Below are 13,411 nucleotides of genomic sequence, written 5' to 3' on the forward strand. Positions count from 1 at the left end.
GGCCCGGTACTAAAAGTTTGTCTGGGACTGCCAGGAGTCTAGGTATGATACTGAGTAGAAAACTTTATCTACTCTATTTGCATAACTTGTCCAGTGGATTGGTCTCTTCCCTCTTTCGTTACTGAAGACCAGATTCCAGTGTCTTTACTTACACTACTCTGTATCTTTGAACTTAAACAACTTCACTATATTTTCCTTAGCCAGGAGAGGAGAATATGCAAGCAGATACACTCTGCAGGAGATCTGGGCAGATTTTTTGAGCACAACTTTTTTCAGGCAAAAATGGTGATTTGGCAACACCAGAATGTTTTGCAAATTGATGGCAGCTTTACTCACAGTTTAAAAAAAAAAGCTGAGATGTCTTCTTTTGACATTTTTTAAATGAATGTTTCCATTTGTCTGTTCAGAACTTCTTTTTTTCTTAACATTTCCTTAATTTAGAAAAATTCAGAACTGTTAAAAATACTTGAACTCAAAATACATCGTCTTAAACGTTCCTTCAGACTCAAGACAATTTTTAGCTGACCCATCGGGCAACCAGGGATAAAGATAAGTGGGACTGAGGGAAGGCAAGCAAGGCAGAGGGAAGATGTCTCCGTGAGATGGGGCAATGCTCTAGCTTGTGCCTCTGCTCACAGTGGAGCAAAAACTTTATTCAATGAATAGTAGGTATAAGGAGCAATGGGTCATCTTTAAGACGGGGGCTGAAGAGTGCTCTGGGCAATGCCTTGCCTGTGGCCTGCTGGCTAGAGCAGTTCACTATGAAGTAGGAGAGAGAGATTCAAACTCCCTGCAAGTGAACCTACGTCCTCTGTTCCCTTGGCAAGTGCTCTCACCACTAGGACATTGGCTAAAATATAGGAGGGCCCTTGCTGCCCTACCCAGGTTTACTTCGGTTTGTCAAGCAGAAACAGAATCCCAAACTCTACATAAGCTGAGGGGATAAGTTATGGGGATAAGTAAGTGGCATTTAGGCACAGAAATTGGAATGGGGTTTAACCCTCAGTGGCTATTTCTGCCTGGCATGGTTTTGTTGGAGACAAGACTTTATTCTCTCATCCCAATTTTTTTAGGATGATTAAAGGAAAAAACTAACTCTTTTGGTACTATCAGAGGAGCCTCTTCAACCTGATGCTTGAGCCTGGTTTTTACAGTGTTAAAAGTCCACTTTTTGTGGTCCTGTCTAAACTGCTTTAGAACACCTGGTTGTCAAAAGGGCCTTTTTCATCCCATACAGTAGTATATAAGGATTCAGCCATCTCAAAACCTGACTTCTATGCCTAAGGTGGCCACAAATTTTAATCTGTCGTAGTGCATCGGCTTCTCTATGTTTTTCCCCAGATTCTTAATTTGCCCAGAGGAATCCTCTTTACTTAGCTATAAAGGGAGCTTGTGCTATTTATCTGGACATGATGAAGCCCTTCAGAAAATCTAACAGATTTAACTTCTTGCCCATGGGAGATTGTGTAAGGGGCAACGAACCAGAAAACAGAGTCTTTATTGCTGTATTAAGACATGTATTGAACATTGTTATACTCTAACCAGAAAATGAATACCCCTTGGTTTAAAAACATACTCCACTAAGACTACAACTGCCTGTGTAGTTTGTCTGAGACAAGTTCTCACCAGAGAGATTTACAAAGCAGCAAGATGGGGTTCTGTTCTTACGTTCACTAAGGTTTGTTTCTTGGACTTGGTGTCATACTCTGATGTGTCACAGTCTCTTTGGCCACATCCACATGAGCGGCAATGTGCAATTTGCGGCGACACAAAATGCATGCAGCACCCGTGTATCCATTCACAAAATTAGATACCAGGAAATCATGGTATCTAAAAAACTGCAAAGAAGAGCTTGGTGGTGCACATGGCAGCAGCGTGCACTACCCGAAACTGGAGTCTAGCCAGCCAGAGCCATGCTCCAGCTGCTGGCCAGGCTCTGTGCACCCAGATCACTGCTGCCACAGCCTTGGGAGGCCCCCAGGATCCCAGGTAAGGCTTCTGGGGCCACTCAGGAGCTGGCCCAGCCTCTGTACCCCACCCGGGGCAATTTGCCACATGCCCGAGCACACATGCAGGGGCATTCCCTGGGGACAAGCAGCAACAGCACAACAATGTCATTGCTGTTTGTCCCTGGGAAAATGCAAGTGTGCGCTCATCTGGATGCAACCTTTGTGCTTCTCACTCCTTGCCCACCGTCTTCTGAAGGGGGCATTGCTTGATGCAGGGTCCCTGAAAGAGGACAAAAAAAGTTTATGTACTAGTGACTACAGCTTTTCAGGAATTGCTTCACATAACAAGCACATCTTCCCATTGCCTCTCAGAGTTCTTTGTATTTCAGGACACTGCGGGTGAGGGAACAGGAACTAAGGCAGTCTCTGCTAATGATGATGACGATGTCACCTTAGCATGAGAATGCTTTTGTAATCCATAGCAGGCTATGGACACAACTGTATTATAGGGATTGGTGCTTAGAACTAGAGGCATGAAATCCTGGAAGTGTGACTGCCTTTAGGCAGGATTCAGATAAAATGTAACACCTCGTTCATAAACATATCTATAAAAATCCATATGATTTACAAGTGTAACCTACTTACAGTAAATATCCCAGGGGTGCAGATAGGTTTAGACTAGGGGCAGGCAATTATTTGGGGCGGAGGGCCGCTTACTGAGTTTTGGCAAGCCATCGAGGGCCACATGACAGGCAGCCGGGGGCAGATAAATATTAATTTTCTATATTTTTTAGGGGCCCTGCAGGCTGGATAGAATGGCCTGGTGGGCTGCATTTGGCCCACCCCTGGTTTAGACTCACTAGTAAAGTTAATAGTACGATAGTTTTTGCAGTCTTTAATGCAATTCTATACTGACTTGAAAAAGAATCCTTTTTACCCAATTCTTTAGTAGGGCTAGGTAACATAACTCTAGGCCCTGAAAAGGAGCCTCAGTGACACAAATGATTCTTTCGTATTTATTTTATGATACAACCTTCAGCTTTGGCCTAGGTACTGCGTGTGTTCAGGAGCATGCAACATGGTGTAATTCCTGCATGCTCTCTCATTTGCAGAGACTCTTGAAGTTATTAAGGAGAGATGGGAAGATTAAACTATTTTTAAGTATTGCAGTTCCATTAAAACAGTTAGTCTACCATGGCTCAGCTGTATCATGTGATATAGATGCTGTTCATTAGTATAAAGAAACGCTGTTGTCTACAACTACGGGATACTAGATTTCCAAGGTAACGTAGTGGTTGAAGATCTATTCCTGCTAATCTGTTGACTTAACTTGTATCAGTCAATTAAAGCATGCCCAGCATGGTAACGCAGGAGATACAAATATTACTGCACATAATCTCGGAGGAGTTGCAATGGAGTCTTATGGAATCGTATAACAAAATCGTTATGACACTTGAAGTGAGAGGGAGAAATATGCCAAGCTGCTACAGGAGAACAAAACTCATCCAATAAACTGCAGCCTAGACCGTTTTCATAGTTTCATAGTTTCATAGTAGCTAGAGTCGGAAGGGACCTAGGTAGATCATCTAGTCCGACCCCCTGCCTTAGCAGGAAAGAGCACCGGGGTCAGATGACCCCGGCAAGGTGCTCATCTAACTTCCTTTTAAAAATCCCCAGGCTAGGAGCCTGCACCACTTCCCCTGGAAGCTGGTTCCAGGCCCTAGCCGCCCTGACTGTGAAGTAGCGCCTCCTAATATCTAATCTAAACTTACCCTCCGCCAGTTTGTGACCGTTATTCCTGGTCACTCCTGGCAGCGCACGGGGGAACAGGGACTCCCCCGATACCTGCTGATCCCCCCTGACCAGTTTGTAGCAGGCCACAAGGTCCCCCCTTAACCTTCTCTTGTGGAGGCTAAACAGGTTCAGGTCCCGTAGTCTCTCCTCATAAGGCCTGCCCTGCTGACCCCTGATCATACGAGTGGCCCTCCTCTGGACTCTTTCCATATTGTCCACGTCCCTCTTGAAGTGTGGCGCCCAGAACTGGACGCAGTACTCCAGCTGCGGCCTGACCAGTGCCGCATAGAGGGGGAGGATCACCTCCCTGGACCTGCTCGAGATGCATCTGTGGATGCATGACAGGGTACGATTGGCCTTCTTGCCTGCCTCCCCACACTGCCGGCCCATGTTCATCGTGGAGTCAATGACGACTCCAAGATCCTTTTCCGTCTCCGTGCTGGCAAGAGGGGAGTTCCCCAACCTGTAAGTGTGGTGCCGGTTCTTCCTCCCCATGTGCAACACCTTGCACTTATCAGTGTTAAACCCCATCCTATTCTCATCCGCCCACCGCTGCAACCTGTCAAGGTCAGCTTGTAGCCTATTGCACCCTTCTAGTGCGCCCACATCCCCCCACATCTTAGTGTCATCAGCAAACTTGAACAGGGTGCTTTCTACCCCCTCATCCAAGTCACTGATGAAGATGTTGAACAGTGCGGGCCCGAGGACCGAGCCCTGCGGAACCCCACTGCCCACGTCCTTCCAGGTCGAGAAGAACCCATCCACTACCACCCTCTGGGTGCGGCCCTCCAACCAGTTGGCGACCCATTTGACCGTGTGGGCATCGACACCACAGTCTCCCAGCTTTTTGATGAGGACAGGGTGAGAGACAGTGTCGAAAGCCTTCCGGAAGTCCAAAAAGACTACATCCACAGCAACCCCTGCGTCTAATGATTTGGTGACCTGATCGTAAAAGGCCACCAGGTTGGTCTGACAAGACCTGCCACTGATGAACCCATGTTGGTTGCCCCTGAGCATGCATTCCCCTGCAAGGCCCTCCTGGATGTGTGCCAGGATAATTTTTTCAAAGAGCTTACCCGGGATTGAGGTCAGACTAACTGGCCTGTAATTTCCCGGGTCCTCTTTTTTTCCCTTTTTGAAGATAGGGACCACATTGACCCTCTTCCAGTCCTCCGGCACCTCGCCAGAGCACCACGAGTGCTCATAGAGCCGCGCCAGGGGTTCCGCAATGACCTCGGCCAGTTCCTGTAGAGCCCTAGGGTGAAGATCGTCCGGACCAGCGGACTTGAACACGTCCAGCCTCTCCAGAAGTACCCTAACTAACTCCTCGCTAACCCTTGGCCCAGGCGTGTCTCTCTCGGGGCCCGAGGGGGGCCCAGCAGGGAGGTGGCTGAACTGGTCCCTACTTAGGAAGACAGAGGCAAAGAAATCGTTAAATATGTTAGCTTTGTCATCTGGCGTGATGACTAAGTTGCCCATCGTGTCCTGCAGGGGCCCCACATTACCCGGGACCCTCTTTTTACCCCCTATGTATTTGAAGAAGGACTTCTTATTGTCCTTAATCCGGGAAGCTAGTCCTATCTCCAACTCTGCCTTGGCCCTCCTGACTGCCCCCCTACATCCTCGGGCGACTGTAACATAGTCCTTCTTGGCGATGACCCCATCTCTCCATTGGGTATATGCCTCCCTTTTAGCAAGGAGACATTCCCGGATGCTCTTAGTGAGCCATGGGGGTTTATGTGCCCTCCTGCTCCCTTTGACCCTTGTTGGGATTACCTCCCTTTGGGCATGGAGGATCGTCTCCTTAAGGAACAACCACTCACCTTCGACATCCGATTCCCTTCCCCTCTGGGTCCTCAGCGCTTCCCCAACGATCCTCCTTAGCTTGTTGAAGTCAGCCCTCCTAAAGTCTAGGGCTGTTGCCTTGCTGCAGCCCTTTGCCACCTTACGCTGGATGGTGAATTCCAGCAAGCGATGATCGCTGTCTCCCAGGTGGCCCATCACCCGCAGCCCCCTCACCAGGTCATCACCCGTGGCCAGCACCAGGTCCAACAAGGCGTCTCCCCTGGTGGGACTGTGCACCTCCTGGGTTAGATGGAGGTCCTGCACTCTGGCTAAGAACCGACGTGAGCGATCAGACTTGGCTGACTGCTCCTCCCAGCAGATGTCTGGGAAGTTCAGGTCCCCCATGATGACCACATCCTTAGCCCTCACTGCCTCTGTAAGCTGACCTAAGAATTCCTGGTCGAGCTCTTCTCCCTGGTTGGGAGGTCTATAGTAGACTCCCACTGTTAAGTCTCTCTGCCCTGGACTGCCTTTTACTCTAACCCAGAGCACCTCAGAGTGCCCCCCCTCTACCCCCTTGCTAATTAACGAGGAAGTATATTCCTCCTTGATGTAGAGTGCTACTCCTCCACCTTTCCTTCCTACCCTGTCCTTCCTGTATAGCCTATAGCCCTTGACACTCACCGCCCAGTCATGCGATGAGTCCCACCACGTTTCTGTGATCCCTACTATGTCAGGGCTGGTGACAGCTAGGAGGAGGGCGAGTTCCTCCTGCTTCTTCCCCATACTTCGAGCATTCGTGTAGAGGCATTTGAGGCCTTCAACGGTTGTGCCCACTGACCCCCTAGTCTCAGCAATGCCCCGTCCCCCATCGCTTACCTGTTTCTCCCTTTTGACCATTGGTCTGGGCTCGCTGGCTGTTGCTGGGCCTGGTAGTTCATCATCTCCTCCGCCCTCATCTTCCCCCTCCCCCGACGAGCCTAGTTTAAAGCCCGCCGAAGGAGGTTCACCAACCTGGAAGAGAACACACGCTTACCTTTAGGGGAAAGGTGGAGCCCATCCCATCCCAGCATGTCTCTCATCACGATGTGCCGGTCATGGCTGAGGAAGCCAAAGCCCGCCTCGAAGCACCATTCCTGTAGCCTCCAGTTGGTCTCCGCAATGCACATCTCGTGACGTCTGCCTCGTCCGCTCACTGGCAGGATGGAAGAGAAGACCGCCTGTGCGCCCATCTCCCTCAGCACACCTCCCAGAGCATGGTAGTCCTCCATCAGGCGATCAGGGGCTCTCCTGGCCGCATCGTTAGTACCCACATGGACAAGGACCATGGGGTAATAATCGGTGGGCTGGATGATGGACTGGAGCATCCCCTTCACATCCTGAATCTTCGCTCCGGGCAGGCAGTAGACCTCACGTGCTGAGGGATCCTGGTGACAGATGGGGCCCTCCGTACCTCTCAGGATGGAGTCACCAATCACGATGACGCGACGCTTCCTCCTCTTAGGCCTCTTGACTCCCGCCGCCCGCACAGGACATTGTGTGCACAAAGTCTCCTCCCTGGAATCTTCCACTGCTCCCTCCTCCTCCAGGGCTGCCAGGACCTCATATCTGTTCTCCAGATGGACAGGAGGAACTGGTGCCGCAACATGGTTAATAGCCCTGGCGCGGGAGACCGTCTGCCACTCAGCAGTGGAGGGCTCATCCCGGGCTGCCCTCTCCTCTGTTGTATCACCCTGCAGCGAAAGAAAATACCTATCAATTTCCTCCTCTGCCTCACGGATTCCCCTCAGCCTGCTAACCTCCTCCAGGAGCTCCTGCACCCGCTCCTCCAGGGTCCAAAGGCGGATACCTACAGGACAGGTGCAGGAGTCCCCAGTCCCTGCCCCCCCAGACCTTGCCAGGCAGTTCCCCCCAGACCTTGCCAGGCAGTTCTGCTCCTGTTTCTTTGTCTGTAAATGTTTTCAAGTATCGGAACATTTTTCTGATGAAAAAGTTCTGTATTAAATGGTTCACTCTTGACATAACATAGCTGAATAAAGAATATGTTTGAAAAGCTACTAAGGTTTTAGGAAAAACTTAGTATAGGATCCCAAATTGGCATTAGGATATAGGTGTATGCTGAAAAGTGACAGAAGTCGTCAAACAACAAAGCACATGTTACTTTCAACATGTGAAGAGTTCCATTGACTTCAGAAGGACTGTTCACATATTTAAATGTATGCATCATTTTAAATAAAGTGCTGTATTGGGAAGAGAATTTTTTTTGCTAGTTTCTCTAATTACCTACCATAACCTGAATTAACATGCTATATTTCTTCATAAATAACAATCCTACAAGCATCCAAAACATTTTGGTGCCAATATTTTCAGTGTAGGCTATATGCTGATCCGTCTTTTCAAGAAAAAAAAAGTTTTGCATGGTATGTGTGTGGATGGGCTCCCTTTTTGGTGCTTGTAGCGCACAGACCTTCTTAGGGTGAGGTCTGGATAGATAATTATCTTGTTTTCTGAATATGTGACCTTACCATGTTGCATTTGCTTGATTGAGTCTACCCTTAATCAAAGGATAATTGGCTTCTTGATAGGAGCAAGATATAGCCAGAACTAAATTGGTTAATAGTGGATGAGAACTGTTGTCTAAAGTAATTCTGTCATGTACAAAAGAGTCTGTTCTTAGTTTTCCCTCAGTGCAAATCTTGTCTACCTCCCACATTTTCAAGCAGAAAATAATTTTTAGGTGATTGAATCTGGAAAGTCAAAGTTCTGTTTAATAACTTAAAGGCTTAGTCACAATTATATCTTTGCACCTGTTTATATCAGTATCCCTATAGAGAACTCGTAGATCTCTATCTTAGCTCTACATAACAACTGCATATAGAGTTTTATGCCCTATGGAACAATCAGGAGAGACCTCCATGTCTGTCTTTAATATGGTACAGTGGCAAAAATGCCTGACTTGCGTCTACAATATCTCTTTCACCATTACCACTGCAACACTTGTGAAATCTGAGTCCTGCTTTCATGGGTACAGAACCTACAAGAGCACACACAAAACGCAAACCTGAAAAACTAAAAAATATATTAAAATAGTAGGGCTGTGCAAAGCTTCAGTCCCTGATTCAATTTGTGAGAGATTCAGCCCAATTCAGTGCCTGAATCGCCAAATCCAATTCGAATCAGGAGACCCTTTAATCTCTCCGAAATGAATTGGAACCCTCTGAATCGATTTGGAAAGATTTGGTGATTCGGACATAGACACAACTTTACATGTGTTTTCTACATACCTCAAGGTACCAGGGGGCTTATGAATGCTGCAATGCTGGGGCAGGAGTTCACCCGGGAACTGACTGAGGCCGCTTGCTCCAGGACCTTGGTTGTCATGGGTGACTTCAATTACCCGGACATCTCGTGGGAAGATCACTCAGCTAAATCTGAGCGGGCGCAAAGCTTTCTCTCGTGCGTGGATGACCTCTACCTGACTCAAGAAGTCTACGGGCCAACGAGAGACAAAGCGCTGCTTGACCTGGTACTGGCTACAGGCGACGACCTAATCGGCGACCTAGTGATTGATGGGAAGTTGGGTGACAGCGACCACGAGCTGATCACCTTCACCATCCGCCGTAAAGCTGGCAAGTCAGTCAGCAACACAGAAGTCCTTGACTTCAGAAAAGCCGACTTTGACAAGCTCAAGAGGCTAGTCAGTCAGGCCCTCAGGGACCATGACTACAGGGAGTTGGGAGTTCAAGAAGAGTGGTTGCTTCTCAAGGAAGCGATCCTCAGTGCACAAGCTAAATCTATTCCAACACGGAGGAAAGGCAGCAAGAAGGCACAGCAGCCCCCTTGGCTCTCCAGAGACCTAGCGGACCTCCTGTGGCTAAAAAGGAAAGCCTACAAAGGATGGAGGACGGGATTCACCTCCAAGGAGGATTACTCCGCGCTGGTCCGGTCCTGCAGGGAGCAAACCAGGAAAGCCAAGGCTGCAACTGAACTCCAACTAGCTTCAGGCATCAAGGACAACAAAAAGTCCTTTTTCAGATATGTGGGGAGCCGGAGGAAAAGCAAGGGCAATGTTGGACCCCTGCTAAACCAGATGGGGCAACTGACAACTGACGCCCAGGAAAAAGCCAACCTATTAAATAGGTACTTTGCGTCAGTCTTTCATCAGTCACACGGGATGCCCATGCCTGCTATGGGACAGGGAAATCTGGGTGATGGGGATCCCCTGCCCTCCATCAATGCTGACCTCGTGAAGGAACACCTTGAGAAGCTGGATACCTTCAAGTCAGCTGGCCCTGACAACCTGCACCCCAGGGTACTCAAGGAGCTGGCGAACGTCATAGCCCAGCCCCTGGCACGGATCTTTGAAAACTCCTGGCGCTCTGGTGTAGTGCCCGAAGACTGGAAGAAGGCCAATGTGGTGCCGATCTTCAAGAAAGGGAGGAGAGTGGATCCGGCTAACTACAGGCCCATCAGCCTGACTTCTATCCTGGGGAAGATCTTAGAAAAGTTTATTAAGGAGGCCATTCTTGATGGACTGGCCCAGGCTAACATTCTAAGGGACAGCCAGCACGGGTTTGTTGCGGGTAGGTCTTGTTTGACCAATCTCATTTCCTTCTATGACCAGGTGACCTATCACCTGGACAAGGGAGAAGAGATTGATGTCATATATCTTGACTTCAAAAAAGCTTTTGATCTGGTATCCCATGATCACCTCTTGGCCAAACTGGCCAGTTGTGGCCTTGGCTCCACCACGATCCGCTGGCTGGGAAATTGGCTTCGTGGTCGGACCCAGAGGGTTGTGATTGATGGCAGTCACTCATCGTGGTGCCCTGTGACCAGTGGGGTCCCTCAAGGCTCTGCCCTGGGACCCATCCTGTTCAACATCTTCATTAACGATGTGGACATTGGAGTCAGGAGTGGACTGGCCAAGTTCGCCGATGACACCAAACTTTGGGGCAAAGCATCCACGCCAGAAGATAGGTGGGTGATCCAGGCTGACCTGGACAAGCTCAGCAAATGGGCAGATGAGAACCTCATGGTGTTTAACACCGAAAAATGCAAGGTTCTCCACCTTGGGAGGAAAAACCTGCAGCACCCTTGTAGGCTCGGCAGTGCTACGTTGGTTAGCACTACAGAAGAAAAAGACTTGGGGGTCATCATTGACCACAAGATGAACATGAGCCTCCAATGCGATGCTGCGGCTAGTAAAGCAACCAAAATGCTGGCGTGCATCCATAGATGCTTCTCGAGCAAATCCCGGGACGTCATTCTCCCCTTGTACTAGGCCTTGGTGAGGCCGCAGCTGGAGTACTGCATCCAGTTTTGGGCTCCACAATTCAAAAAGGATGTGGAGAAGCTTGAGAGAGTCCAGAAGAGAGCCACGCGCATGATCAGAGGTCAGGAAAACAGATCTTACGATGACAGGCTGAGAGCCATGGGACTCTTTAGCCTGGAAAAGCGCAGGCTCAGGGGGGATCTGATGGCCACCTACAAGTTTATCAGGGGTGACCACCAGGATCTGGGGGAACATCTGTTCACCAGAGCACCCCATGGGATGACGAGGTCGAACGGTCACAAACTCCTGCAAGACCGTTTCAGGCTGGACGTAAGGAAGAATTTCTTTACTGTCCGAGCCCCCAAGGTCTGGAACAGTCTGCCAGTGGAGGTGGTTCAAGCGCCTACATTGAACACCTTCAAGAGCACATTGGATGCTTATCTTGCTGGGATCCTGTGACCCCAGCTGACTTCCTGCCCTTTGGGCAGGGTGCTGGACTCGATGATCTCCCGAGGTCCCTTCCAGCCCTAATGTCTATGAAATCTATGAAATCCCATGGGAGTGTGTGGGGGCTCCCCAGCACACTCAGCAGCAGACCCAGAAGTGGAACAGAAGCACTTCTGGTCCACTTCTGGGTTCGCTGGGGAGTGTGTGGGGCGCCCTCCCGTGGCCCCCAGCTCAGCAACTGGTGCCTCCTGGATCTGGGGGCTGGGGGGAACCTGGGGTCTCCCCACAAATGATCACCAAGCCAGGAGGAGTTGGGGGGGGGGGGAGCTTCCCCATGTCCTACTCGGCAGATCTGGAAGTGGACAGGAAATAGGTCCGCTCCACTTCCAGGTTTGCTACCGAGCATGCGGGGGGACCACCTGCACTGCTGTGGGACACTTCATCTGCCCCCGCATTGCAGCATTCATGAGCCGCACCTGGTACTTTGAGGTATGTAGAAAAAACATTTAAAGCTGTGTCTATGGCCGATATGCTGATTCTCTTAATCAGCATCGAATCTTTGGCTTCAGCCGAATCGAATTGGGGACAGTGATCTGAATCAACAAATCGAATCCCTGTCCCTGATTCAGGCTGAATCTGAATCCAAATTGAATAGGACCTGTTTCTCAAACCCCTATAAAATAGGTTCCTAACAAACTTCTTAGTGTCAAAGGAGAAAACCTTGGGTGCATACAGAAGTTACAATTTTCGCCCAATCTGGCCACAGAAAGCAGTTTATAGCTGAGACCAAACACAAATGCACAGCTGCAGACTGCTTCAGAAATAACCAATTAGGTGAAAATCTGACACCTCATTGTATGAGGTACCAGATGAAGACATTTCAAAATGTAGTGTCATCTGTAAGTTGTGTCTGCGGAGCTCCCAGCCTGTTACTGTTTTCAGAATGGGAGTGGGGAAAGGGAGTGCAGATAAATCAGTCTGGGTTTTTCTCAGCCCCCCTTGGGGGGGGCATATATTGGAGCCCTCCTGAGGTGGGGGGGAGCTCTAATTCACCCACCCCATCCTTCCACACCAGCTGGGGAACCCCAAGAATAAACTTCCTTCACTGCCTTTCCTCCTTCCGTTCTGAAAACAGTGAGCACTGGCAAAAAGCCATGGCCATTGCTATGGGAACCTGGCTGCAGGATCCCAGCCCCAGCTAGATTCTCCTCTTCCATAACCAACAGTGAACTTCTGTCTGCTTGGGGGTAACATTGTAACTCTGAACGGTTTGCAGAAAATGTTTTGAGTTACAGCTGGGAGCTGCATTTCTGTCTGCACCCCTCATGAAATCAACAGAATTAGATAGTGAAGACAATTGGCCTAAATAGCTCAAGAATTTGAATGTGGAGGAGACAAGGAATTTCTTTAAATTGGAGGTGCAAAAACTATTTGAAACTTGTTTTAAGCAAGGGAAATATTTTCTTACAGAATAACTCCAGATACTGGTCAGCAAAGAAGGCTATGTCTTAGACATGAAGAACCGTAAAGGTAAAGTAAGACTGCAAAGTCAAGCTGAGTTAGACCTAGCAAATTATATTAAGGCAAATACCAAAGGGTTCTTCATCCATATTAGCTGGTCACAAACAAATTTAGACTGGTAATTAGAAGAAGGTCTTTAATGATCAGGGAAGTGAAGTTTTGGACTGGTTTTCATAGTTTCATAGATGGTAGGGTTGGAAGGGACCTGAGCAGATCAGCAAGTCCGACCCCCTGCCATGGCAGAAAAGGATGTTGGGGTCAAACGACCCCAAATAGGTGATTGTCTAGCCTACTTTTGAAGACCCCCAGGGTAGGGGCGAGCACCACTTCCCTTGCAAGTTGGTTACAGCTCCTAGCCGCCCTGACTGTGAAGGGCAAACACAGTAATGCAAACGAGTAATGCAAATAACCTGAATTGCTTCAAGATGGAAGTTGAAAAGTTTATGGAAGGTGTAGAATGATAGGAAATGGTGTTCCTGGAGCAAGAGTTAACATGTGACCTGGGGATTAGCTACTTTCTACCCGTAGGATGGCGCTAAAAGTAAATTCTCTCCCTCTGCTGGGGGGGTCTCTGGTTCTCTCATTCTTCAGTGCTTTTGCTGGTTGTCATTAAAGGCTAGGAACAATGCGCTTTACTTGG

At 48.9% G+C, this 13,411-nt stretch overlaps 1 protein-coding gene across 4 annotated transcripts in view; it reads left to right on the forward strand.

Moving 5' to 3' along the window:
* Positions 1-13,411, forward strand: part of MSRA (methionine sulfoxide reductase A) — a 471,175-nt gene that overhangs the window by 201,235 nt on the left and 256,529 nt on the right. The window lies entirely within an intron of this gene.

Source organism: Crocodylus siamensis, chromosome 1 (genome assembly GCF_052110815.1).
Source record: "Crocodylus siamensis isolate JL-2025a chromosome 1, ASM5211081v1, whole genome shotgun sequence".
In the NCBI taxonomy this organism is placed as follows: Eukaryota; Metazoa; Chordata; order Crocodylia; family Crocodylidae; genus Crocodylus; species Crocodylus siamensis.